Source organism: Emys orbicularis, chromosome 15 (assembly GCF_028017835.1).
Source record: "Emys orbicularis isolate rEmyOrb1 chromosome 15, rEmyOrb1.hap1, whole genome shotgun sequence".
NCBI lineage: Eukaryota > Metazoa > Chordata > Testudines > Emydidae > Emys > Emys orbicularis.
In genome coordinates this window covers 9,079,237-9,106,813 of record NC_088697.1, presented here as the reverse complement: position 1 = coordinate 9,106,813, position 27,577 = coordinate 9,079,237, and the positions used below count along the sequence as shown (strand labels likewise).

Genomic DNA, 27,577 nt, shown 5'->3' with positions numbered 1-27,577 from the left:
TGAGGAATGCATGGCAGAAGCTAAGGGCATCACTGCAGCTAAGTGGGGTTAGTAGTAGCCACCTTTCATTCTGCCAAAGCCTGGGGAGATGCGGTTGGCTGCTGGGAGGTAGAATCCTGTGCCTGCCTCTTGGCTTCCCAGGGATGGCTACTTGCAGCTCAGAAGAAGAAGAAGTGGGGTTCTGGGTGGAAGGAAAAGAAGCAATGGTGTGTCCTAGTGGGCTGCTTTCTGGGAAGATGGTTTTCCGTTTTAGGCTTGGGAGGAGCCTGCGAGCTGTGGGTGGACTTGTTCCAGTGAGAACCACTTCTCTTGTCTTGCAGACCTGGGGGTGCCAGTGACAGCTTGTGAGAGGGCAGGTGGTGGCTTGAGTGAATGCGATATAGGAAACTCCAGCCTCCCCCTACGGGGCCAAGTCCACTGCTTGCCTCCTGCATTGTGACATCCAGATTTAAATCTTCCTATCATGTGCTGCGACTCATGTATTAAGCCTTAGTTGGTGGCCCAGTCATTGTCAAAGTAGCTCAGGTGAGAGTGCATTAGATTGAAGATCTGAACATTTCTGGTTTGATGCCAGGCTTTAGCACCCCCTTCACCCTGGGCATGTCGTGCTGGGCTTTCTTCTGGGTCTGCAGTTATGGCTTGAACTCATGAGTTTTCCTAATTTCAGAGGCAACACTTGCAGAGGGCGGTGTGTGGGGTCAGGTGCCCCACCTGGGTTAGCTGTTTCTGCTACATCATGTGGTGCTGCCAGGCTCCCTCCCTGCACAGCAGCTGCTGGAGGGGTAAGTGGAGAGGGGCTGCCTTTGCTGCTTCCTCTCCCTGCACTGTTCACACCTGGGAGGGGCTGTTGATCATAAGGGGGTGGGGTGTCGCTGAACCTTGAAATTGTGCCCCCCCTTTCAGGAGACATTAGTCATCTGTGCCTGGTTTCCAGCTCCTCAGCCAGAGGAAAAAGTGGTATTCTGCACCTGAGTGTCCAGCTCTTACTTTCTTTCTCATGAAGGGAAGGAAAAAAGAATCTCTTTTTCAAATCCCAGTCCTACCATTGAACAAGATGTGACTTTCTATGTTCCTGCTGCAGTGGAGGATTTAGAGTTAGTGGGGCCCTGTACTCATAAAGTCCATGCAACAATCCCCTTTCCTCTGAACGCTGGTATGTCTCCAGTAGCTGCTGTCCCCTGGTAGCAGGGAAGGAAGTTTCCACCCATACAGGAGACCCCAGCCTGGGATTAAAGTCAGCTTCAGGCTTCTCCTCTCTCCCTTCTTGGCATCAAGTTCATGTTTTTACCAAGAGTTAAACCAGAGTCTGGATCAATTTCACAAGTTCCCAGGGTCTCCATGGAAGACAATTTGTTAAATCCCAGATGAGTGGAGTTATATCAGTTCTCAGCCTGAGTCCTTAGGTCTTAATCCTGAGGATATTGTCCCATCATGGGGCCATTTCCTGCCTCTCTTTCATACAGAAGCACAATTTTCTTTGCATAGACACAGGAACAGCAAAATCTTTCTCTGTCCCTTGTGCAAAGCAAGGTGCCAAATTCCATGGAAACAATGGATGAGTTGGGGACCCTGGGCACATCCAGCCCTGGCCGTGAGATGTTCCCTCCCCTCTTTCTTTATGCTCCTGTTGTTATTTCATGGAATGTCTGGGATTGGGAAAAAGCTGAGTTCACTCCAGGTGGAATGGGAAAAGAACCCTGAAAATCTCAGGACACAACCCCTGCTGCCAGGATCAATGAGGTGCTGGGAATCTGCATGGGAAAGGGACTGTGTGAATTGTCAAGGTGGGGAATGAATTACAATCTACAACTAGATCCACCTCATTAACCATCGACACAGGCTAATCATGCTGCAGATAGAAGGGAAACTGGGAGCAATTCTTTGCTGTTCAGCAATGAAAACAGTGACCCAATTGCACCGCAGTGAATATGCTGGGGAAAGCTGAACTTTACAGGCAGGTGGAAATAGCAGATCCTAAAAACACCTGGAGCTTCCCACACCACTTCTGCCACCAGGGTCAGGTGTTGAGCTATTCACAGCACCCCCCACCATCATGACCTTCCATCAGGGGGTGGCAGCACCCCCCGCCCAATGCAGGGGAGAGGGCTGATTGTATCTCTGCACCTTGAGTCCAGGGCACACACTCTCTCTGCCCCACACATAGAATCTGGCCCTGCTGCAAAGTGACCCCTAAGAACCAGCAACCTCCAGGACAGCAGGTTTGGCCCTCAGAGCGGGGAATGTGTCCCCCATGCTGCTTTTAGGCCACTGGATGCTCTGGAAACAGGAGGGCTCTGAGTGTAACCCATAGCAAATACAGTGTAGCTAGGGCTGTAGCTCAGTGGTAGAGCGTATGCTTTGCATGTATGAGGCCCTGGGTTCAATCCCAGCATCTCCAGATTCTTTTTTTATCCTGCTGCTTTGCTCATGCCCAGCTGGGATGTGGCCCACCAGTCTCCCTGCACGAGTTTCAATCCTGCTCAGTGAGGGGCAAGTGCCAAGTGCATGGAAGGTCTGTGGGGGTTTCTGCTCCTAAGTCACGTCGGTACATTTAAAATTCCTACCCTCTGTGCTGCTTGGGACAATTGTAGATGAGAAGGGTGAATCCTCCAGCACTGGAAGGAAAGGTCCCATCTGCACAGACAGAGAGGCAAGGAAACGGAGGGGCAGTCAGGACTCAGAGAGGAGAGAGGTCAGTGATTTACACCCACCAGAGGACACTGTCTTTTTGAGGTGAGTGCAACTGGCTTGGAATGGTGCTGACGATGGATAGAAAAAAGGCTGGAGTCAATGGCAGATGAGACCATAGAAGGGGAAGGGGAATGGCAGCCCCACAGAATGTCCTAGGTGCTCAAATTCCCCAGTTATTGCACCCTGGCCTGTCATAGAGAGAGAAAGGACACCGAGGGAGCCAGCCCCCCACAGTGATCCCATGGACAAGAACCTGATTGGGAGTGGGGTGAAGGTTCCCTCTGGACAAAGGGGGGCTGAAATCCCTCAATGTCCTGGAAGTTAAGTAATTCAAGCTTCAAACCCTGCATGGGTGTGGGCTGAGGTGCATCAGCAGAAGGTTGGGTTAGACAGGGGTGGCAGGTTTTTATCATTTTGGTGGTGCCCAGAATGGGACCAAGTCCTGTTGCCCCCTCCCCCCCAACACCTGCCTAAGGCTCTGGGAGAGAGTTTGGGTTTGGGAGGGAGAGGAGTTGGGCCCTGGGAGAGAGTTTGGGTGCAGGGTCTGCCTCAGTCAGAAGGTAGGAGTGCAGGAGGGAGTGTCGGGGGCAGGCTCTTGGAGGGAGTCTGGGTGTGGCTGTGGGGTCTGGGTTGGGGCAGGGAGTTGGGGGTGCAGGAGAGGGTGAGGGGTGCAGCATTTTCCTTGGGCATCTCCCAAAAGCAACCCACACCGCCTTCTGGCAGCAGCGGGAGGGCCGGGGGCATCTCTGCGCACCGATGTCCACAGACTCCACCCCCACACAAGAGGGGACGTTTGATCCAGAAGGCTGGCTGTGCTGGGAGTCCTGTAGATAGGGATGTGAGCTGCATTTCCTTTGAGTCCTGAAGCTGGGCTGCAGCCTGGCCTAGGAGGCAGCCCTATTGGTTGACCTACTGGCCCAAAGTCACTTGGGCAGTGTTGGTGTTCCCAGGAATGCTAAAGGGTGGGCCTAAGGGAGGGAGGCTTAATATTCCTCCCTATCAGTCAGGGCAGAAGAGGAGGGATGCAAGAGTAGGCAGGTTGATGGGCTGGGCCTTCTAGCATTAGGTTGGGGATGAGGTGCGGAACGTGAACTGGGAGAAGCAGTTCCTGGACTGTGAGGAATGGCTCAGCCGGTGGTGTAAGTGGACCTTGTCATTAGCCTACAAAGTTGTGATGCTCAAGACCTATCCTTTGGCTGTGGGGAATTTCTTCAGCCAAGTATTTCCCCCTGCTCCACGAGTGCTGCTGAGACCGAATATGATGGCCTTCCACTTTTTGTGGGGCAATAGGATGTCCCTACCTAGTCAGGAGAAGTGTGGCTTTTCTGCCGTATTAGAAGGGGGGTTGGGCCTGGTGGACTTTGAAGCCTTTTACGGCTCTACTTTTTTGTTTTTCAATTTTCAGTGGGTGGCTGAGCTGGAGGTCAGGTCATGCCCGAGAGGAATGGCAGGGCAACCACAAAGAACGCAACTGACTCTTCGGATATCCCCGTATTTTTTTTTACCTCACTGGGTGCAGCACCGGGTATGGGATGGCCAATTGTGGTGGAAGGGGGAGGAGATTAGGAAGCCCCCCCTCTTGTGTTCATCTATTCACACCTTACGTCCTACAGGATTTTCAGTGGGTGGCTAGGTGGAAGGTGTTTGCAGGATGGCTTCAGCGGCAACAGTGGCCGCCCTCACAGCAGCGGCGGCCACAGCAGCGAGGCCCCCCCCCCCTTTGGCTCAGTCTGAACAGAGGTCAATGTACCATTGGGTGAGACAGGCCAATTTTAGGGAGCTTCCTCTGAAGGTGAGCAACTTCCCCAGAACTTACTGACAGGAGCTTTCAAGTATTTGCAAATGTGCATGGCCGGCATGTGCCGAGCAAAGGCTGCCCAGAGGCACTGTGTCAGGCTCTGGCACCATTTGAGACAATGGACCACCTTCAGCCACCAGGTTACCCAGGATCTAAGGGAGGAATGGGGTGAGGAAGAAAGTCAAGCTGAGCAAGGCAGGCAAAAATTCATCTTGCCTTCATGGGCGCTCACAAAAACATCCCAAACAGAGAAGCAGCAAGCCGAAAAAGTTCCCTTCAGGTGCTGAAATAGCTCAGTTGGGCGAGCGTTAGACTGAAGATCTAGAGGTCCCTGATTCAATCCCAAGCTTTGGCATACTCTTTGGTCCCTTTGTGTGCAGCAGTGGGCTGTTTTCTGGAAGCACAGTGGTGACTTTACCCACCACGAGTCCCTCATTTCTGACTCCCAAGCAAGAAAAGACAGTGTGGATTTGTGCACCGAGTTTTCCCACCTGACCTTTCTTCTTCTCTTGGTCTTTCTCAGCAAGGGGAAGAAAAAGAAGCTCTTCTTCAAGCTGGAGTCAGATGGGCGATGTAAGGATGAGTTCCTGAGTGCCGGCTCCAGTCCTTTGCTCTACCAGCTGACCTATCGAATGGCTGCCACCACTTTCTCCAGGTTAGCCCATTGGTATGTTCAGAATGGAGAGGGGGAACTAGTGGTGTTCCCCAAGGGTCAGTCCTAGGACCAATCCTATTCAACTTATTCATAAATTATCTGGAGAAAGGGGTAAAAAGTGAGGTGGCAAAGTTTGCGGACAATACTAAATTGCTCGAGATAGTTAAGACCAATGCAGACTGTGAAGAACTTCAAAGAGATCTCACAAAAGTGCCCAAGTGATTGGGCAACAAAATGGCAAATGAAATTTAATGTGGATAAATGTCAAGTAATGCACATTGGAAAAAATAACCCCAACTATACATACAATATGATGGGGGCTAATTTAGCTACAACTAATCAGGAAAGAGATCTTGGAGTCATCATGGATAGTTCTCTGAAGACAACCACGCAGTGTGCAGCGGCAGTCAAAAAAGCAAACAGGATGTTAGGAATCATTAAAAAAAGGATAGAGAATAAGATGGAGAATATCTTATAGCCCTTATATAAATCCATGGTACACCCACATCTTGAATATTGCATACAGATGTGGTCTCCTCATTTCAAAAAGGTTATACTGGCATTAGAAAAGGTTCAGAGAAGGGCAACTAAAATGATTAGGGTTTGGAACGGGTCCCATATGAGGAGAGATTAAAGAGACAAGGACTTTTCAGCTTGGAAAAGAGGAGACTAAGGGGGGATATGATAAAGGTATATAAAATAATGACTGGTGTGGAGAAAGTGAACAAAGAAAAGTTATTTACTTGTTCCCATAATATAACAACTAGGGGCCAGCAAATGAAATGAATGGGCAGCAGGTTTAAAACAAATAAAAGGAGGTTCTTCTTCACACAGCGCACAGTCAACATGTCGAACTCCTTGCCTGAGGAGGTTGTGAAGGCTAGGTCTATAACAGGGTTTAAAAGAGAACTAGATAAATTAATAGGTTTCAGACTGGTAGCCGTGTTAGTCTGTATCAGCAAAAAGAATGAGGAGTACTTGTGGCACCTTAGAGACTAACAAATTTATTTGAGAAACAACTCTGACATTATAATCAAAAAAGCTGACAAAGGAGGTGCTGTCGTCATCATGAATAGGTCGGAATATGAACGAGAGGCTGCTAGGCAGCTTTCTAACACTACATTCTACAAGCTGTCAAAGTTAGACTCAGGACTCACCGTTTGTCAGACCACTCAGTTTATTAGCACAGTGCTCTGCTAATACATTCAGATAATGTGAGCCCCATGGAAGACTCAAACAGTCTTATTTATACAGATAAAAGGGCGCGAACTAAACAAAGGGACAAAGAGAGCAAAATTGTAAAATTTACCTGGGGCACAACATGTATATCCTCCTTCCTTACTAACTGTTATTGATCTAAGGCTAATACTTCACCAATCGCCCTTAAGTGGAGCAATTGTTCTAACTTAATGTCTGCTTGCCTGACACCTGGATCACAGCATTTCTCATTTCTACTTAAAGGCACATACAGCATTCTTTAATTCATTCTATTTCTTTAATATAATTCATTTCACTTTCACAATCCCTCCTTTTGGTCAAGCTTATGCAAAGACCAACAATTACTGGGTTCCACATATTCATCATTCTTTATCTCTTCGTTCATCAGTGTCAAGTATCAGGGGGTAGCCGTTTTAGTCTGTATCTACAAAAACAACAAGGAGTCTCGTGGCACCTTAAAGACTAACAGATTTATTTGGGCATAAGCTTTCGTGAGTAAAAACCTCACTTCTTCGGATGCACAGAGTGAAAGTTACAGATGCAGGCATTATATACTGACACATGGAGAGCAGGGAGTTACTTCGCAAGTGGAGAACCAGTGTTGACAGGGCCAATTCAATCAGGGTGGATGTAGTCCACTCCCAATAATAGATGAGGAGGTGTCAATTCCAGGAGAGGAAAAGCTGCTTCTGTAATGAGCCAGCCACTCCCAGTCCCTATTCAAGCCCAGATTAATGGTGTTGAATTTGCAAATGAATTTTAGTTCTGCTGTTTCTCTTTGAAGTCTGTTTCTGAAGTTTTTTTGTTCAATGATAGTGACTTTTAAATCTGTAATGGAATGACCAGGGAGATTGAAGTGTTCACTTACTGGCTTATGTATGTTACCATTCCTGATGTCCGATTTGTGTCCATTTATTCTTTTGCGGAGGGACTGTCCGGTTTGGCCAATGTACATGGCAGAGGGGCATTGCTGGCACATGATGGCATATATAACATTAGTGGATGTGCAGGTGAATGAGCCCTTGATGGTGTGGCTGATGTGGTTGGGTCCTCTGATGCTGTTGCCAGAGTAGATATGGGGACAGAGTAGGCAACGAGGTTTGCTACAGGGATAGGTTCCTGGGTTGGTGTTTCTGTGGTGTGGTGTGTAGTTGCTGGTGAGTATTTGCTTCAGGTTGGGGGGTTGTCTGTAAGCGAGGACTGGCCTGCCTCCCAAGGTCTGTGAGAGTGAGGGATCATTTTCCAGGATAGGTTGTAGATCGTGGATAATGCGCTGGAGAGGTTTTAGCTGGGGGCTGTATGTGATGGCCAGTGGTGTTCTGTTATTGTCCTTGTTGGGCCTGTCCTGTAGTAGGTGATTTCTGGGTACCCGTCTTGCTCTGTCAATCTGTTTCCTCACTTCCCCAGGTGGGTATTGTAGTTTTACGAATGCTTGATAAAGATCTTGTAGGTGTTTGTCTCTGTCTGAGGGGTTGGAGCAAATTCGGTTGTATCTTAGGGCTTGGCTGTAGACAATGGATCGTGTGATGTGTCTTGGATGGAAGCTGGAGGCATGTAGGTACGTATAGCGGTCAGTAGATTTCCGGTATAGGGTGGTGTTTATGTGACCATCACTTATTTGCACTGTAGTGTCCAGGAAGTGGATCTCTTGTGTGGACTGGTCCAGGCTGAGGTTGATGGTGGGGTAGAAATTGTTGAAGTCCAGGTGGAATTCAACTCAATCTTGCTCATCACAGGTGTTGAGAGAGACAGGTAGTTGCAGGTTTTCCACAGTGTCAAGTCTGAACTTTGATTCTAACAATTTGAGTTCAAATATCAACGGGATCTCCACATACCTGATCTCTTTCCCCCTCCCCTTTTTTAGTATTATTTTTTATTTTGAAGTGTTTGGCTTAACCGTGATCTTCTCTTTCCCTAACTGTATTGCAATTTTGGGTTTATTTTTATTTTGCTTCCCTTTTGTTCATGTCATTATAATTGTAACAGCAAAGGAATCTGCAGGAGCAAAAACTGACTCAAAACTTTATTTCCCCATCATGCAGGAACATCATACAAACATCGCACACAGCTGGAATCATAACACGGAAGGCAAGGGAATGGGAGACAGAGGTTTCCAAGTATTCTGTCTTTCTCAGATGACACATTCCAGCCCCTTATGTGTCTCCATCCTGTATGACCTGCTGGACTTTGACACATTTATTGTCTCATTCTATTGATAATGTGATTATAACACAATGCGGCTGAAATTAAATCACTTCCAGACAAGGAAACAAAAGAGAAAAACCATGATTGCATTGGCTGGGAATCAAACCCAGGTTAACTGCTTAGAAGGCAGCTATGCACACCACTATACCACCAACACATCTGACAGGAGTAGCTTTCCTGCAGGCTATGTGTGGCGGCAAAGGGGGTGACACATGGCCATGGAGTTAGTGAGCAGGGTGGATAGGCTGGAAGCTGCCTGACAGCTGGGAGCAGAGTTAGGATCCCAGAGTGACTGAAAGGGGACAAAGCTGAAAACAGCTCTCATTGGGAGCTGGCCCCACACCCACCCCTCCCCTAGGAGAGGGGAACTGAAGCTCAACTTCAATCATAGAAAAATCTTCCCTGAGAAGGAAAGGAACAGCTTGCTTTAAAGACAAGGTTTGTTTGTTCCTGCTACATACGGAGGGGCTGGATAGTGCTGATTCCAGTCCCCAGACTCTGGGAGGATAAGGAACAAATTCAGGCTGCCAGTGATCTGCAGGAGGGAGATGATTGTTTGATATTGATGGACACCTCATCTTAAAGGCCTTTGTCTGCCCCCTTCTAGTGACTGTTTGGTACAGGAATGCAGCCCTCACTCCTGGGTCTCTCCTGGGGAAATAATGTTTCTGTGCAAAACACCAAAGCTTTTAACAGAAAGGAGGGAAAGGAAATGGCCACACGATGGGACTAGGACATAAGGAATGAAACACAAAATGCTTCTCCCATGTGCATTGACTTTGAACCTTGTTGTTTGCGGTGTTGTTGTATCCATGTTGGTCCCAGGACATGAGAGACAAGGGGAAGAGGGTCACATAATATCTTTTAAAGGACCAAGGAAGGGAGTATTATTTACTCCTTCTCATAACACAAGAACTAGGAGGGGTCACCAAATGAAATCGATAAGTTGCAGTTTTGAAATGAACAAAAGGAAATATTTCTTCACACAATGCACAGTTAACCTGTGGAACTCTTTGCCAGAGGGTGTTGTGAAGGCCAAGACTAGAACAGGGTTCAAAAAAGAACTAAAGAAGTGCATGGCGCATAGGTCCATCAATGGCTATTAGCCACAATGGGGCAGGATGGTGTCCCTAGCTTCTGTTTGCCAGAAGCTGGCAATGGGCAACAGGGGAGGGATCACTTGATGATTACCTGTTCTGTTCATTCCCTCTGGGGCGCCTGGCATTGGCCACTTTCGGAAGACGGGATAGTGGGCTACATGAACTGGTCTGACTCAGTATGGCTGTTCTTATGTTCTAACTGCTGTTTATGAAAGACACGACCTTTCAGGCTACACAGAACTGAAGATGTGTTCTGGGTTAGCTCCAAAGCTTGTCTCTTTCACCAATAGAGGTTGGTCCTCTGCAAGCTCTTACCCTAGGGTGACCAGACGTCCCGATATTATCAGGACAGTCCTGATTTTAGGGGACTTGTCCTGCGTCCCGACCTTACATTGGTCGGGACATCTGGTCACCCTATATGAGGGGGACCGCGGCAAGCCGGCACCACTGGTGCAACACACCTTTCCTCCCTGGGCCCTGGGGCAGCGTGCAGCTGAGCTCCTGGCGTGACAACGCCAGCCCACGGGGCCTGCCGCCCGGCCGGCAGGAGCCTGCAGAGCGCAGCCCTGCCCCTGCCGTGGGCACACAGAAAGGCAGCGAGGAGGTCTCGCTCCATTGCGTGCTGCAGCGGGGCAGGGCTTGTAGACTCTGGCAGCAGGTGCCGGGCATAGAGCCCCCCCTCCCCTGCCCCCACCCCTCGACCCGACCCTAGGAAGGAGCCAGAGGGACTGGGAGGGACCTGCCTGCTGGATGCTTCCTGGGGAGCTGCTCCAGATAAGCACTGCTGGGCTCACCTGGCCCCCTGGCAGGTCCCTCTGGGGGGGCTCCCCTCAGACCCACTGCCCTCAGCCCCCATCTTGACCCTGTTCCCTCAGCCCCCCCGCAGTCCTCCCTGTGCCCCCTGCCCTCAATCCACTCCCCTCAGCCCCCCTGACCCTGTCCCCTCTGCTCCCCCACAGTCCCTCCCCTCCCCCGATCATCTCACCCGACCCACTGCCCTCAGCCCCCACCCTGACCCTGTTCCCTCAGCCTCCCCCGCAGTGTCCCCCTTGTGCCCCCCACCCTCAATCCACTGCCCTCAGCCCCCCTGACCCTGTTCCCTCTGCTCCCCCACAGTCCCTCCCCTCCCCTGATCATCTCACCCTGCATGGATGTGGAAATCTGTCCCGGATTCCAGGCTGTCATTAGCCCCTGGGGCAAAATATCAGCAGAGGTCTCCAAAGTGAAGTTTGCAGCCTTTGCTCAGACCCAAACATTTCCACTTTAAAAAAAAATACCCAAACCCATCCTGACACCCATCTGCTCTGTCCAGATTTGTTGTTATTCCTGTTGAGACCAAAGTGGTTTGAAAAATTAAAAATCCTTGACACCATTGTGTTGCTTCCCCCTGTGTTGCTCGTTAATCTGATGGACCTGCCGATAATGAATAAAGATGAATGCCCTGGGAGCAATGTGTCAGGCAGACAGTTTGTCAAGTAGGAGTGTGAATGCTGAAGCCCTCATAAAATGCAGAGGCTTTTCTTAACTTGAGAACTGAAAAAGAGCCAGATACCCTGCATGGGTTTGAAAGTGACAAGAGCCTAGTAGGGTGACCAGATCACCCAAGTCAAATATTGGGACGCGGAGGTGGCAGGAGGGGGCAGGGCCAAAAAGCAAAAAAACAAACCAAAAAACCCTTCCTCCACAAGCGCTGGAGGGAGGCCAGGGAGACGCAGGGGAAGCGCGGGGCCGGGGTGAGTGAGAGTCCGGTCTGGCCCCAAGTGCAGGCAGGACTCAGTCGGGCGGTAGGGAGAGTAGGCGGGTGGCCCACAGGGCCAGGATGTGGCTGTTCTCCCCCCCTGGGCAGCGGGACTCGGGAGCAGCCGCTGCTGCAGCTCCCACTGCCATGGGGGGAGGAAGCGGAAGATGGCCAAGCTCGGCGGCTGCAGCTCTGGCTCCTGGGCCCAAACCCCCCGAGCCCGGACCTGCTGCGGGGACCCAGCAGCACGCACGCTGCACCCAGCCCCTGGCCAGTCGCGTCTGGGCTGGCTGCCCATCTGGTGCAATCCCGCGGCGGCCCCGGGGCGGAGGCATCGGCAGACCAGCCCCGTTCGTTCCCCTGTGGGACCTGAGTGGGGGGGGGGCTGGGTCTGCTGCCCCCACTCCGGGGCCGCCGCGGGATAGCACCAGCTGGGCAGCAGCCCAGACGCGACTGGCCAGGGGCTGGGCGCACGTGCGCGCTGCTGGGTCCCCGCAGCAGGCTCGGGCTCGGGGGGGTTGGGCCCGGGGGCCAGAGCCGCAGCCGCCAAGCTTGGCCATCGGCCGCTTCCTCCCCCCGCGGCAGTGGGAGCTGCAGCAGCGGCTGCTCCCAAGTCCCGCTGCCCGGGGGGGAGAACAGCCGCCGCCTGACCCCGTGGGCTGCCCCCCTACTCTCCCTCCAGGTACCGAGCCCGAGTCCTGCCTGCTTGGGGCCAGGCCAGACTCTCACTCACCCCAGCCCCGCGCTCCCCCTGCGTCTCCCGGGCCTCCCTCCACAAGCGCTGGAGGGAGGAGGAATGGTGAGCCTGGGGAAGAGGCGGGGATTTGGGGAGGGAGCCAATGGGGGAATGAGGGGGCGGAGTCGGGGCGGGGGGGCGCGAGCCCTTCCGGGCTCCGGAGCCTTTGCTTGTTTGTCCAGTGTCCCGACCTAACATTGGTCGGGATGCGGGACAAACAAGGAAATATTGGGACAGTCCCGATAAAATCGGGACATCTGGTCACCCTAGAGCCTAGCGACTGACCAGAGCAGCACCAGGTTTGAAGTGACGAGGAGGGTTTGTGTCATTAAGTCTGCATTTCCACTGAGGACTCTCCCATCGCCAGGGTAGTGCTGGTGCAGGTCTGCCGCCCGGCACAGCAATGCTGAGAGGTGCCAGTGTAGACCCGACCCACTGCCCTCAGCCCCCACCCTGACCCTGTTCCCTCAGCCTCCTCCACAGTCCCCCCTGTACCTCCCACCCCGAAACCACTGCCCTCAGTCCCTGCCTCCATTCCAACAGCCTCCCTCATAGTCCCCCTGCTCCCCCAAGCCCCTGCCCTCAGCCTTGCCCTACCCCAAATCTCTTTGTCAGCCTCCCCGTCATCCCACCCCCTCAACTTCCCCCCATTCCAGTCCTGCTCCCCTCTGTCTAATCCCCTCCAGACCCTGTCCCTCTCCCCAACCTCCCACCCTCCCCAGCCCCATTGTCTCCCCCGCCCTGCCCCACTCTACACAGCTCTCTCTACCCTGTCCCATTAATGCTCCCCTCAGCCTCTACCCTACTCCCTCCATCCCAGTCCTGTCCCATCCTCCTCAGCCCCCCCGACTTCCCTAGTCCCAGTCCTGTCCCCCTTAGTTCCTCTGCCCTGCTTCCCCCGGTCCATCCCCACACACACACCAACTCCCTTGACCTCCCTCCCCCCATCCCACTGCCTGGACCCACCCCCATCCCACTCAGGACATGCAGGAAAAAGAAGCAATGGGCTTAAATTGTAGCAAGGGAGATTTAGGTTAGACATTAGGAAAAACTTCCTAACTGTAAAGGTAGTTAAGCACTGGACAAATTACCTAGAGAGGTTATGGAATAGCAGTCATTGGAGTTTTTTAAGAGGTTAGACAAACACCTGTCAAGGATGGTCTAGTTGTTATTACTCAGTCCTGCCTCAGTGCAGGGGTTTGACTACATGACCTGTTGATGTCCCTTCCAGTCCTACATTTCTGTGATTCACACTGAATTGCCTTGTGCCACTGTCTAGTAGTAGGGGCACACAGTTCTATGACATGCAGGTTTATAAAATTGTAGTTAATATATGGTTTAGAGCATAGCAATTTTAAAGCTCTGCATGTTCAGACCAACTGAGCTGAAAATTGTGATCTACAGTATTCAAAACTATTAAGATGTGGGCTGAAATAAAATCAGCATGAATTGCTCAACAATATCAATGTTGTTATATATTGTAAAACATTACAGTGAAATCTTGCAAGTATTACATAGCACGCCGCTTTGCTCAAGTGGTAACTAAGCATAACATCTTCCTGTTTCAACATTCTTAACTTGTATCCCATAGCTCCTAGAAGTTGTTTTTTTTCAAACACTGAATACTGCTAAGTTATGAGTTTTAACAGGTTTTTTTTCTTTTAAACCACAGCACTGAATGTTATTCTAAAATTGTTTTCCAAATATTCTTAAATTCCCAGTTTATCCCCCGCTGATGTACATTGTGAAAAGTATTGCAGGTCTAATAATAATATTTGGCACTTTTGTAATTCACTGTCCAATATGTGTTTTGTGCCCTCCTGTGGTGGATTTTTAGAGGATAACTGTATAGCTACCAGCTAAGGGAGTTATAGCTTGGACTCAAGTAGTAGAAGCTCATGCTTTTAAGTCTGGATGGCTCGGGTTCAATCTTTGGTGACTAGCTATGATGGAGGTTGCTACACTTATAATCCCTTTAATCAGAGGTTCTGAATATGCTTTGTTGTAGGCAGAGCTAGCCTATAGTTAAGCAACCGAAAATTTAGAATGGGAAGTGTTGAAATGTTGGGAAGCCTTATAATTTTGCCAGTCTGGACGAACATCCCATCTGAGGGATGGGGGCGGGGAGAGAGGAGAGTGAGACAGGACCAGGAAACTGGGACAAGGAATCCAGAGCGGTAGTGGGGGGCAGTTGAAATCAGATGAGGAGCTGGGGCGGGTTAGACAGCAATAGGATAGACATAGACTTGAGGGGACGGGGAAGAAGGGACTTTGACTACTAGAGACCACTCCGTTCAGGAGCCTGGAATAGACCCAGGATTCCTGAGTTTCACAGTTCCTCTTCTGTCAGCAGATATCTGTGAAACCCAGTGGCAAAAAAGTGTCTCATCCCCCTATAGAGCTGATCTATCACATATAGGATGACAACCTACTGCCTCTGCCATCACTTACTCCATTAGCTCAAGTGGAAGAAGTCTGTGCAGTGGATCTAAAGGTTCATCGGCAGGGTTGGAGCCATGCGAGTTTCACGATGATTCCACATGACAGAATTTCTGGGGCAGTTCAGTTTTGATTTTTCCAAAAAAACCTGGGGAAATGCATACAGAAATAGGGTGACCAGATGCCTAAATAGGGGAATCTCAAGCAGGAGTAGAGAGGTTATTTTATCTCTGTATTTGGCACTGGTGCAACCACTGCTGGAATCCTGTGTCCAGTTCTAGTGTGCACAATTTAAGAAGGATATTGATAAATTGGAGAGTGTTCAGAGAAGAGTCACAAGACTGATTAAAGGATTATAAAACATGCCTTATAGTGACTGACACAAGGACCTCAATCTATTTAGCTTAACAAAAAGAAGGTTAAGAAGTGACTTGGTTATAGACTGCAAGTATCTACATGGGAAACAAATAGTTAATAATGGGCACTTCAGTCTAGCAGAGAAAGGTAGAGCATGAGCCAACAGTTGGAAGTTGCAGCTAGACAAATTCAGACTGGATATAAGGCATACCTTTTCAATGGTGAGAGTAATTAATGATTAACAATATACTAAGGGTCATGGTGTTTTTCTAAAAGCTTTTTCTAAAAGCTATCCTCTAGGAATTATTTTGGGAAAGTTCTATGTCTGTGCTATACAGGCGGTGACACCAGGTGATCACTGGATCCCTTCTGGCTTTATAATCTCAGAACTAGGTACATCAATTCACATGCAAAATTCTCATTGAATTCAATAGGTGTCCTTGCCCTGTGGCTTGTGGTGCAGGCTGAAGCAGGGGCCGTACAACCCCTCTCGCAGCTTCCTAGGGCCCCCTCTTGCAGCTTCCTAGGGCCCCCTCTCATGGCTCTGTGCACCTGTGTCTGTCATTGTCGTCCTCTCCCCTCTCCCCCCTGCTCGTCCAATGTGTCCTGATATTTCACTCTTGCAATCTGGTCACCCTACAAACTGAACCCAATCAAAGGCAATGAAAAAAATCTAATTACTCATCCGATTCCTCCACCAGGATGACAAGAGAAACACAAACAAATCTCAACAGGAACAACCCTCCTTGGCTTTCAATTACCCCATCACAATCCTCTCACCTGCTTTTCCTGCCTATCTAGAGGCTGTTCCAAAAAAAATAACTTGTTCAGTTGATAGTATTTCTGAGAGAAGGGTTTTGATACAGCCCCATAGGATGTTGGCACACTAACAGGGCTCTTGGTTTTAGCTGCCTCCTATCTTTGCTCCTATGTAGTAAATTCTGTGCCCTCATGAAGCAGTTAAACCAGAGTAGGTACGGCACCCAACTTGGGACTCAAGCCCAAACCGTGAGACTTACATTCCATATTATCAGTGTTTACTGTACTGCTCCCTTCTTCCTCCACCTGTATGTTTAACACCCAAATCTGCCTACCCTCAAGCAATGCCAACTTTCTACTGGGGAATAAATTGGAATTTACCCAACTAGGTGCCCTCAATATGCAGCTTCTGAAGGTATTTGAATTCCTTCCACCTTCTCTTGCCACTACTCTAACAGAAATCCTAAGCAAGCTCTCTTCTAATGTTAAAAGAGAGATTGTAATGAGGACATTTCTCCACATAGAATAAAATGATTGTTTCAGGAGTCGGATATTAACCCAGGGTTCCAATAGAGACCAGAACACCCACTTGAGAGAAAGATAGTGCCTTGAATCTGGAATTTTAGAGCACTCAACCATCCTGACACCATAGAAGCAGTTGATTGAGCAACCCTAGTTTTCTTAAATGTTTTATGAGCCGCTCAGGGAGGCCCAGGTGGCACATCTCTTTCAACACCTAGAGGCCTTCTACAGCACAACTGGTTTTTAGACACAATCACCCGCACCTAAAGTTGCAGGTTTCCTAGAGCGCTGTGACTCCTGAGGAGTGGTAGTCTCCCTGCTCACTTATTAGGGGAATAAAAGATATGCATGAGACCAAACCTCCTCTGCTTTCTCCAGATTTCATGATTTCTTAGGTGGGATCAGCAGCTTGGGTTCAATTCTCTCTTAGGCCTGGTCTACACTATGAGTTTAATTCAAATTTAGCAGCGTTAAATCGAATTGACCCTGCACCAGTCCACACAGCGAAGCCATTTATTTTGAAATAAAGGGCTCTTAAAATCGATTTCTGTACTCCTCCCTGACGAGGGGAGTAGCGCCAAAATCGATATTGCCATTTCGAATTAGGGTTAGTGTGGCCGCACTTCACTGGTATTGGCCTCCGGGAGCTCTCCCACAGTGCACCATTGTGACTGCTCTGGACAGCAATCTGAACTCGGATGCACTGGCCAGGTAGACAGGAAAAGTCCCGCGAACTTTTGAATTTTATTTCCTGTTTGCCCACCGTGGAGAGCACAGGTGACCACAGAGAGCTCATCAGCACAGGTAACCATGCAGTCCGAGAATCGTAAAAGAGCACCAGTATGGACCGTACAGGAGGTACTGGATCTGATTGCTATATGGGGAGAGGATTCCGTGCTAGCAGAACTACGTTCCAAAAGACGAAATGCCAAAACTTTTGAAAAAATCTCCAAGGGCATGATGGAGAGAGGCCACAATAGGGACTCAGATCAGTGCCGCGTGAAAGTTAAGGAGCTCAGACAAGCCTATCAGAAAACAAAGGAGGCAAACGGTCGCTCCGGGTCAGAGCCACAGACATGCCTCTTCTACGCTGAGCTGCATGCAATTCTAGGGGGGGGCGCCACCACTACCCCACCTCTGACCATGGATTCCGAGGTGGGGGTAATCTCATCAGCCACACCTGAGGATTCTGCAGATGGGGAAGAGGAGGAGGAGGAGGAGGAGGAGCTTGCAGAGAGCACACAGCACTCCATTCTCCCCAACAGCCAGGATCTTTTTCTCAGCCTGACTGAAGTACCCTCCCAACCCTCCCAAGCCAGTATCCAAGACCACGACCCCATGGAAGTAAACTCATGTGAGTTTACCTTTTAAAATATAAAACATGGTTTAAAAGCAAGCGTTTTTTAATGATTAATTTGCCCTGAGGACTTGGGATGCATTCACAGCCAGTACAGCTACTGGAAAAGTCTGTTAACGTGTCTGGGGATGGAGCGGAAATCCTCCAGGGACATCTCCATCAAGCTCTCCTGGAGGTACTCCAAAAGCCTTTCCACAAGGTTTCTGGGCAGTGCAGCCTTATTCCGTCCTCCATGGTAGGACACTTGACCACGTCATGTTAGTAGCAAGTAATCTGGTATCATTGCATGACAAATCCTGGCAGCGTATGGTCCTGGTGTTTGCTGGCATTCAAGCAACATCCGTTCTTTATCTCGCTGTGTAATCCTCAGGAGAGTGATATCGCTCATGGTAATCTGCTTGAAATACGGGAATTTAATTAAGAGGACAGAAGTGGCCATTCCTACTGGGCTGTTTGCCTGTGGCTGAAAAGCAATCCTTCCCTGTAGTTAGCTTAGCGGGGGGTAGGGGGATAATTGGCGCTGAGCTTTTCGCGTTTGGCTAGCAGGGATCTTCTCTGATACCAGTCACGCGGTGGGGGGAGGGGTAAAGCGATCATCCCAGATAATTGATGGGGGGGGGTTAGTTTGGTTTCTGCAGGGATCTTCCCTGATACCAGCCACGCGGTGGGGTGAGGGATAAAGCGATCATCCCAGAGAATTGGATGGGGGGTTTAGTTTGTTTTCTGCTGCTGCAGGTTAACAGGAAAACTGCAGCACTCAACGGGCTTTGCTTGGTATGTGGGAAAGGAGAGGGCAGAAGCTGAAAGACAATGGCTTACCATGGCCGCATGCAAGCTGAATTCTGTTACCTGGACCTGCGTCTGTGATCTCTAACACCAAAGCCAGAGGCACTCAGTATTAAGATGCAAAATGCGACCTTGCACTGAAATCACATGTGCTATGTAATGTGAATAGTGTTGTTCACCGTGAAAGAGTATTGTTCTGTAAAATGTATCTTTTTAAATACTTCTCTCCTTTTTTCCCTCCCTCACGCAGCTGCAAATTTTTCAAGCCTCCCTCCTCCGTCCTGAAGGCTATCCCACATAAGGCGGAGGAAAAAAAGGACGCGAGATGAAATGTTCTTGGAAATCATGGAATCCACCCGCAATGAAAGAGCTTATTTGAATGTGTGGAAAGACACTGTATCAAAGTACAGAAAAGATGCCAGTGAACGTGAGGTCATGAGGGATGCTCGAGATGAGAGGTGGCAGGCTGCAATGCTGGGGCTGCTGTGTGATCAAACGGACAAGCTCCGGTGTCTGGTGGAGCTTCAGGAATGGCAGCAGGATCACAGAGTGCCACTGCAGCTGCTGTATAACCTACCTCCCCCCTCACCATGTTCCATAGTCTCCTCATCCAGACGTGTAAGAACGCGGTGGGGGAGGCTCCGCGAACCCTCCCAGTCCACCCCAGTGGACAGCCCAACCAAAAGGCTGTCATTATATTGAATTTTTTTAGTGGCCTTTTCCTTCCCTCCTATCCTCCTCCCAAACCCCACCCGGGCTACCTTGTCAGTTCTCTCCCTATGTTTATAATCAATTAATAAAGAATACATGATTTTTAAATGATAGTGACTTTATTTCCTTTGAAAGCAAGCTCTGCTCGAAGGGGGGAGGGTGGTTTGCTTACAGGGAATGAGTCAATCAAGGGGGCGGGTTTTCAACAAACAGAACTTTCACACCGTAGCCTGGCCAGTTATGAAACTGGTTTTCAAAGCTTCTCTGATGCGCAGCGCTTCCTGGTGTGATCTTCTAATCGCCCTGGTGTCTGGCTGCACACAATCAGCACCCAGGCGATTTGCCTCAGCCTCCCACCGTGCCATAAAGGTCTCCCCCTTACTCTCACAGAGATTGTGGAGCTCAGAGCAAGCAGCAATAACAATGGGGATATTGGTTTGGCTGAGGTCTGAGCGAGTCAGTAACGTGCGCCAGCGACCTTTTAAACGTCCAAATGCACATTCTACCACCATTCTGCACTTGCTCAGCCTGTAGTTGAACAGCTCCTGACTCCTGTCCAGGCTGCCTGTGTATGGCTTCATGAGCCATGGCATTAAGGGGTAGGCTGGGTCCCCAAGGATAACTATAGGCATTTCAACATCCCCAACAGTTATTTTCTGGTCCGGGAAGTAAGTCCCTTGCTGCAGCCGTTTAAACAGATTAGTGTTTCTGAAGATGAGAGCGTCATGAACCCTTCCCGGCCATCCCACGTTGATGTTGGTGAAACATCCCTTGTGATCCACCAGTGCTTGCAGCACCATTGAAAAGTACCCCTTGTGGTTTATATACTGGGTACCCTGGTGCTCCGGTGCCAAGATAGGGATATGGGTTCCATCTATTGCCCCACCACAGTTAGGGAATCCCATTGCAGAAAAGCAATCCACTATGACCTGCACATTTCCCAGAGTCACTACCTTTCATAGCAGCAGTTCAGTGATTGCTTTGGCTACTTGCATCACAGCAGCTCCCACAGTAGATTTGCCCACTCCAAATTGATTCCCGACTGACCGGTAGCTGTCTGGCGTTGCAAGCTTCCACAGGGCTATCGCCACTCACTTCTCAACTGCGAGGGCTGCTCTCATCTTGGTATTCTGGCGTTTCAGGGCAGGGGACAGCAAGTCACAAAGTTCCATGAAAGTGCACTTACGCATGCGAAAGTTGCGCAGCCACTGGGAATCATCCCACACCTGCAACATTATGCGGTCCCACCAGTCTGTGCTTGTTTCCCTTGCCCAGAATCGGCGTTCCATGGATAGAACCTGCCCCATTAACAACATGATCTCCAAAGCACCGGGGCCCGCGGTTTGAGAGAATTCTGTGTCCGTGTCCGTGTCCATGTCCATGTCCTCATCACGCTGGTCGCTGCGCTCGCGCCGCCACCACTGGGAGTTGAACCCAGGAACTTCTGTTCACAAAACAGGTGTTTTAACCAACTACGCCATGGTGCCTGCTGTTACTTAAAGCATCGTGTCTGCCCACACCTGCCTCTCTACCAACCCCCACAGGGGCCTGACAAGTGTTGCTTGTGTTTGGATTCTGTAAAGCAGAGGAGCAGGTGAAGTTTAACTCCCAAGGTGTGTGACTGATTCTTTGCACAGGTCTATGCTACAGAATTAGGTCAGTGTAACTACATTACTTAGAGGTGTAAAAAATTTACCCCCCCCCCCGAGCAATGCAGTTATATCAACCTAATCCTGGTGTAGATAGCACTGTGTCAACAGGAGGGCTTCTCCCATCAACATAGCTTAGGGAGGTGCTTGGTTAGAGGAGACCCAGAGAATAGGTGGCCCGTGACTCTTGCATCTGGGGAGGCTGGGCATGAGCGCTGGAAGCTCCCTAGAAGCTAGTCCACCTTTTGCTCACTCCTCTCCTCCCCTGAGGCCTCCTTGCCTGCTGCTCATGCCTCTACACCCTCTGCCCCAAGGTCTGCCCACCACCCACACCTCTCTGCCTCTCCCGTGACACCCATCCTGCCTGCCACCCACCGCTCTCTGTCCCCTCCCCTGCCCTGCCCAGCCCAGCACAGCCCAGCCCACTGCTTCCACCTCTCTGCCCCTCCCCTGAGACCCGCTGTGCCCACGTCTTTCTTCATGCTGCTGTTGTTATTCTATGAAACATCAAGGATGGAATAAAATGCTGAGCTTACTCCAGGGTGAGGAAAGAAAGGAGCCACCAACCCCCTGACAAAGCTCAGTGCCCCAGAGAAAACCTGCCCCTGCTATCGCAATCACTGATGTACTGGGGATATGACGGGAAAGGGACTGTCTGAATGAAGGCAGGATTAATCAAGGCAGGAAATGGACAACAATCTACAGCAATGTCATTAACCACAAACGCACTCTCATCATGCTCCAACCAGAAGGGAAATAGCAGAAATTCTTGCTGTTCAGCCATGGACACACTTACACAGTGGCACAGCAGTGAGTATGCTGTGGAAGCTAGTCTGGTTAAACAATTGGAAATGATCACTGAGTGAGAACAGAACTAGAGTGTAGTGAAAAAACTGCATAAAGCAAGTAGTGGTGGCTGAGTGGTTAAGGTGATAGATTAGAAAACCATTGGCAGCTCCCTGCACAGGGTTGAATCCTGTCAACTATGGAGGAAGTTGTGGTTTGTTAGTTTCAGTGCCTGAGCAGCCTTTGTGTCAACAGGAGCTAGGGCTCGTCTCACTCTCAGGCTATGTCTACATTACCGAGTTATGCGGCTTTAGTTAAAGCACTTTAATTAAACCGCTGTTGCGTGTCCACAATATGCGGCTTGTGTCACCAGAGCACACTTACACTAGCAGCTCTTGGATCACCACAGACAGCAGTGCACTGTGGGTAGCTATCCCACTGTGCAACTGGCCTCAGGGTGCTTTGGGAAGGGTTTGCAATGCCTCATGGGCTGGTACAGCATCACATGATGGAGGTTTCTCTATCCCATCGTTCCATGGGCATCCTACTACATTGCCAGCCACTTTTCAATTGAAGTGTGTGTGGCGGGGCAGAGACTGTGTGTGTGGGCGGGGGGAGAGGGAGTGTGTGCGTTAGAGAATAGTGAGTGTGTCGGCATGCTGTCTCTAAGTTCAGACAGCTGCTGGAAGCAGCCAGTCCTGAGGCAGAGGGAGGTGGACAGCCCCGACATCAGGCCCCGCTTCCCTCAATGGCTTAGCACAGCACAGCAGTCTCTGTCACATACACACACATGCTGCTACCTGCTTGGCTCTGGGTCAGGGGTGCTGGATCATGGGGGTTTAGAGGGCCATGGCCCCACCACTTTTTACAAGCCATAAGGATGAACGACAGAAGGGTGTACAGGGTGTAGTCTTGGGGGGAAGAGGCATTCTGTGGGTGTGGCCTCAGGGGGAGGGGTAGGATGAGGCGTTAGGGAGAAGGGGTGGTTGGAGGGATCAGGGAGAAGGGGTGGAGTGAGTGAAGGGCCTGAGGGAAGGGGTGACATGGGGGCACCACAGTTCAGATGGCGGTGCCCCCCCCCCCCACTGTAAGGAAGCTTCCGCCGCCCTGCTCTGTGTTCGCAGTGCGGGAGAGAGCAGCATTCCACGGTAGTGATTTGCTCCTGGCTGCTGGAGCAAAGCAGCAGGCTCAGCTGTCAGAACTTCCCAGAGCGATGAAAGGGGAGGCGCCTCTGTAGCAGGAATGCAGGGCAGGCAAGTTCACGGCAGGCATTGTGGGGTACTGGTGGAAGCCAGTTATGGTGATATAATGAACGGCAGTGTCTACATTGACAATTTGTTGCTTTAAGTTTTCTGCAAAAAGCTCTAGGCCTCTCATCGGCCTCTCGTCGAGGTGGTTTTATTTTGTCACCAAAACAGGGCAGTTTTGTCACCAGACATGGCATTGCAGTGTGTACACCAGCCAAAAGCTGGTGACCGAGGGAGCGTAGTGTGTTTTTCACATGCCTGAGCAATATAATGATGTTGAAATAACTTTGTAGTGCAGACCTGGCCAAAGATTCACACACACACAGCTTGCAAGGAAAACTTCACCTGCTCCTCTGCTTTGCAGAATCCAAACACAAGCAAAGCTTGTCAGGCCCAGGTGGGGTCTGGCAGGGAGTCAGGTGTGGGCAGACACCATACTTTAGCCACAGGCAGGCACCATGGCTTAGCTGGCTAAAGCACCTATTCCATAAACAGGAGATCCTGGATTCAACTCCCAGTGGTGCCTTGTTGACTGTTTTTTGGGGCACCTGGTATTGGCTATTGTCAGAAGACAAGATACAGAGCTAGATTGACTATTGGTCGCCCAGTATGGCTGTTCTTGTGGTTTAAATTACACTCACAGGCACTGATAATAGAGTTACTGAAAGTTTGGGAGTTAAGATCCGATAGGTCAGTGTTCCAAGCCCCTCGTGGATGACCCCCTCCCTCTGGGACAGGGGCAGGTTTGGGCTCTCACACCAAATGGCTCATTGTGGCTGCCAGAATCTGTGGACAGCTCATCTAGTTTACACTGATGGTTGAGTCCTGCTTTGTGCACCGTGTCTAAGAATGAAAATCATAAATCACCCTTTGAAATAACAAATGCAGCAGGACATGTTATTGTCCCTGCCCCAAAGCAGACAGACCAATGGAGAACTGCCATTGAGTCCAGGGTAATACTCCACTGCCATTTTACCTTTTTTGCTTGCTAAACTCCCTCCCAACCTTGTGGGGTCCCAGAGCCTGGTACTGAGCCTGAGCTGAGATGTCTACACTGGCAATTACCACCCGACAGCCCAAGCCCCAAGAGCCTGAGCTGGCACTGTTTCATTGTAGTGTGGACATACCCTAACATAATATCTACACTGTCATTAACACACCCAACTCACTATTCTCAAACCCTGGGTCAGCTGATTCAGGCTTTTGGGGCTTGTGCTACAGGGTAATAAAATTACTGTATAGATCCTTGAGCTTAATCCCCGCCTCTATGACCCCACGAGGGGTGAGAATCTCCAAGCCTGGGCTCCAGTCTGAGCCCAAATGTCTACACTGCAGTTTTCAGCCCCACAACCTGAGCCCCAGGAGCCTGTCAGATGATCCAGACAAGCCAGGCTGCAGGGCTCTTTTCACAGTATAGATGCACTCTCAGGGAATGTCTACATTGCAATGTAAGCCCAGGGTTAGTAGAAATCATGTCAGGAGCCCCAACACATAAACCCTGAGCAAAAGACCCACCCCCGAAGCTGGGCAGTTTTCTTTTCCCTCAGGTTCTTAAGTCCAGCAACCAAAAGTCCTTTAACATGAGCCATCCTCTCTCTGCACCCCACTCACAGTTGTTGTCCTTAGTCAGTGCAAGCCCAGAGATGCATCTAGGGAGTTCATCTCCCGAAGACTGAGAATCCAACACCAGCCAAAAGTGATCATTTTGGCAAGCAATCCCATCATGCTGAGCACCTAGACAGGGTGGGTGTGCCCATGCAAAGGAGATCAGCTCCAGAAGTTCTCTTCCACAGCTCATCCCTAGATGTCAGGGGAGAGCTCATTCAAATCCTGCTTACATATTTAATGTAGAAATTTCCAACATACTGTAAAATCCACATGCAGACTCATACACGAAACCTTGCAAGACAACTTCCTGAGGGGGTCTGAAGCACCTGCTGCTGGATGGAAGGAGGGGGCTGTGGGTTGGAATTGAGGAGCAGCATGAGGAGGAGGGACTGTGGGTTGGGATTGAAGGGCAGCGTGAGGAGGAGGGGGCTGTGGGTTGGGATTGAGTGGTACTGGGAATAGGAGGGGGCTGTAGGTTGGGACAGAGGAGAAGGGTGAAGAGGAGTAGTCTCTGGTTGGGAGTGGGGAGCGGTGAGCATAGGAGGGCCTGTGGTTTGGGACTGAGGGGCACTGGGAATAGAGGGAACATGGGTTTGGGCTGAAGTGCATTGTCATTTGGGAATCCAGCAGGACAGGGGAAGGCAGCAGATGATTCTAATTCCTTAGGGATATTTTGTGTGTGTGTGTGTGTGTGGTTGTACAGGGGAGGAACATGCTATATGACTAGAGGCGTTTAGTCCTCCAGCCTGTGAGGACAGAGGGAATGTCAGGAAGTTTCCCCTTCAATCCCACACACAAAAAGACCCTTCTGAGGAAAGGGAAAATCCTGAAGAGAAAAAGTAACATCAAAGAGACAGATTTCTAAGATCGTAGTGGAGAGTTTATCACCTGACCAGGGATTTGAACCCTCAACATTCAGATTAAAAGTCTGATGTGCTACTAACTGAGCTAGCCAGGCTCACAACAAAAAAAAGCCAAAAACAAAAACAAAAAAGAGCACATTGGTGCAGAGGAGAAACTAGTCAAGAAAAAGAGAGCAGGAAACTATAGGGGGAACCTGCTGCCTCTCTCTCTCTCTCTCTCTCTCTCTCTCTCGTTCCAACCCTAGTCTGGCCTGGTATTAGTGCTGGTTAAGAAGAGGGGGAAGTATCTACATCTACCAGCCTTTTATAGCTCTACAAGACTCAGGCACAATACAGAGGTACCCATCTCCAAGTGCCAAATGGTTGGATTGGCTACCTGTAGAAGTCCATGGCACACTAGGATATAAAGTCAAGTGTACATCATCATCATTATTTCTAAGGGATAATGATAGGAAGTTTCACAATTGACTAAGTAGTTACATACAAAGATCATTGGCTATTCATGCTCGTTAGCATCACTGTGGAGTGAGCTTTTTTCCCCCTCTCTGTCTCCCTTATAGAACATCAGAAGTACTTTGAGCAGGTATGTGGCTCCCTCAGACTGCAGCTTAGATTTCAGAATGCTGGGAAGGTGTTTGGAGACTGTGTGAAAATCAAAGCTCTATAAAGTGACTAATAGCAAAATGTGGGCATGATCCCTCTGTGCACCTTCAATCCCTGGCTTAATACCCTTTTTTTTATACAAATAGACCTGAGCAAATAATTTAATTTCCTGCTTGCTACCTAGCCAAACACACAAATTATAATAGCAATAATATTTCAGGTTTCAGAGTAGCATCTGTGTTAGTCTGTATCCGCAAAAAGAACAGGAGTACTTGTGGCAACTTAGGGTATGTCTACACTACGGGATTAATCCGAATTTATATAATTCGAATTTGGGAAACAGAGTGTATACATTCGAATGTATGCGGCCACACTCAGCACATTAATTCGGCGGTGTGCGTCCATGTACAGGGGCTAGCGTCGATTTCTGGAGCGTTGCACTGTGGGTAGCTATCCCATAGCTATCCCATAGTTCCCGCAGTCTCCCCTGCCCATTGGAATTCTGGGTTGAGATCCCAGTGCCTGATGGGACAAAAAACATTGTCGCAGTTGGTTCTGGGTACAGCCTCAGCCCTCCCTCCCTCCCTCCCTGCATGAAAGCAACGGACGGCAGACAACAATTTCGCGCCTTTTTTCCTGGGTGAACACTGCAGACTCCATACCACGGCAAGCATGGAGCCCGCTCAGCTCCAGACAGCAGTCATGAACATTGTAAACACCTCGCGCGTTCTCGTGGAGTTTATGCTGAGCCAGGACCAGAAAAACGAGGCGAGGAGGCGGCGGCAGCGCGAGCGCAGCGACCAGCGTGATGAGGACATGGACATGGACACGGACACAGAATTCTCTCAAACCGTGGGCCCCGGTGCTTTGGAGATCATGTTGTTAATGGGGCAGGTTCTATCCATGGAACGCCGATTCTGGGCAAGGGAAACAAGCACAGACTGGTGGGACCGCATAGTGTTGCAGGTGTGGGATGATTCCCAGTGGCTGCGGAACTTTCGCATGCATAAGGGCACTTTCATGGAACATTGTGACTTGCTGTCCCCTGCCCTGAAACGCCAGAATACCAAGATGAGAGCAGCCCTCACAGTTGAGAAGCGAGTGGCGATAGCCCTGTGGAAGCTTGCAACGCCAGACAGCTACCGGTCAGTCGGGAATCAATTTGGAGTGGGCAAATCTACTGTGGGGGCTGCTGTGATGCAAGTAGCCAAAGCAATCATTGAGGTGCTGCTACGAAAGGTAGTGACTCTGGGAAATGTGCAGGTCATAGTGGATGGCTTTGCTGCAATGGGATTCCCAAACTGTGGTGGGGCGATAGATGGAACCCATATCCCTATCTTGGCACCGGAGCACCAGGGTACCCAGTACATAAACCGCAAGGGGTACTTTTTCAATGGTGCTGCAAGCACTTGTGGATCACAAGGGATGTTTCACCAACATCAACGCGGGCTGGCCGGGAAGGGTTCATGATGCTCGCGTCTTCAGGAACACTATTCTGTTTAAAGGGCTGCAGCAAGGGACTTACTTCCCGGACCAGAAAATAACCGTTGGGGATGTTGAAATGCCAATAGTTATTCTTGGGGACCCAGCCTACCCCTTAATGCCATGGCTCATGAAGCCATACACAGGCAGCCTGGACAGGAGTCAGGAGCTGTTTAACTACAGGCTGAGCAAGTGCAGAATGGTGGTAGAATGTGCATTTGGCCGTTTAAAAGGTCGCTGGCGATCGCTACTGACTCGCTCTGACCT

At 50.0% G+C, this 27,577-nt stretch overlaps 1 pseudogene; it reads left to right on the top strand.

The window, feature by feature from the left end:
- LOC135889359 (zinc finger protein 850-like) overlaps positions 1 to 27,577 on the top strand; it is a 452,984-nt pseudogene that overhangs the window by 40,328 nt on the left and 385,079 nt on the right.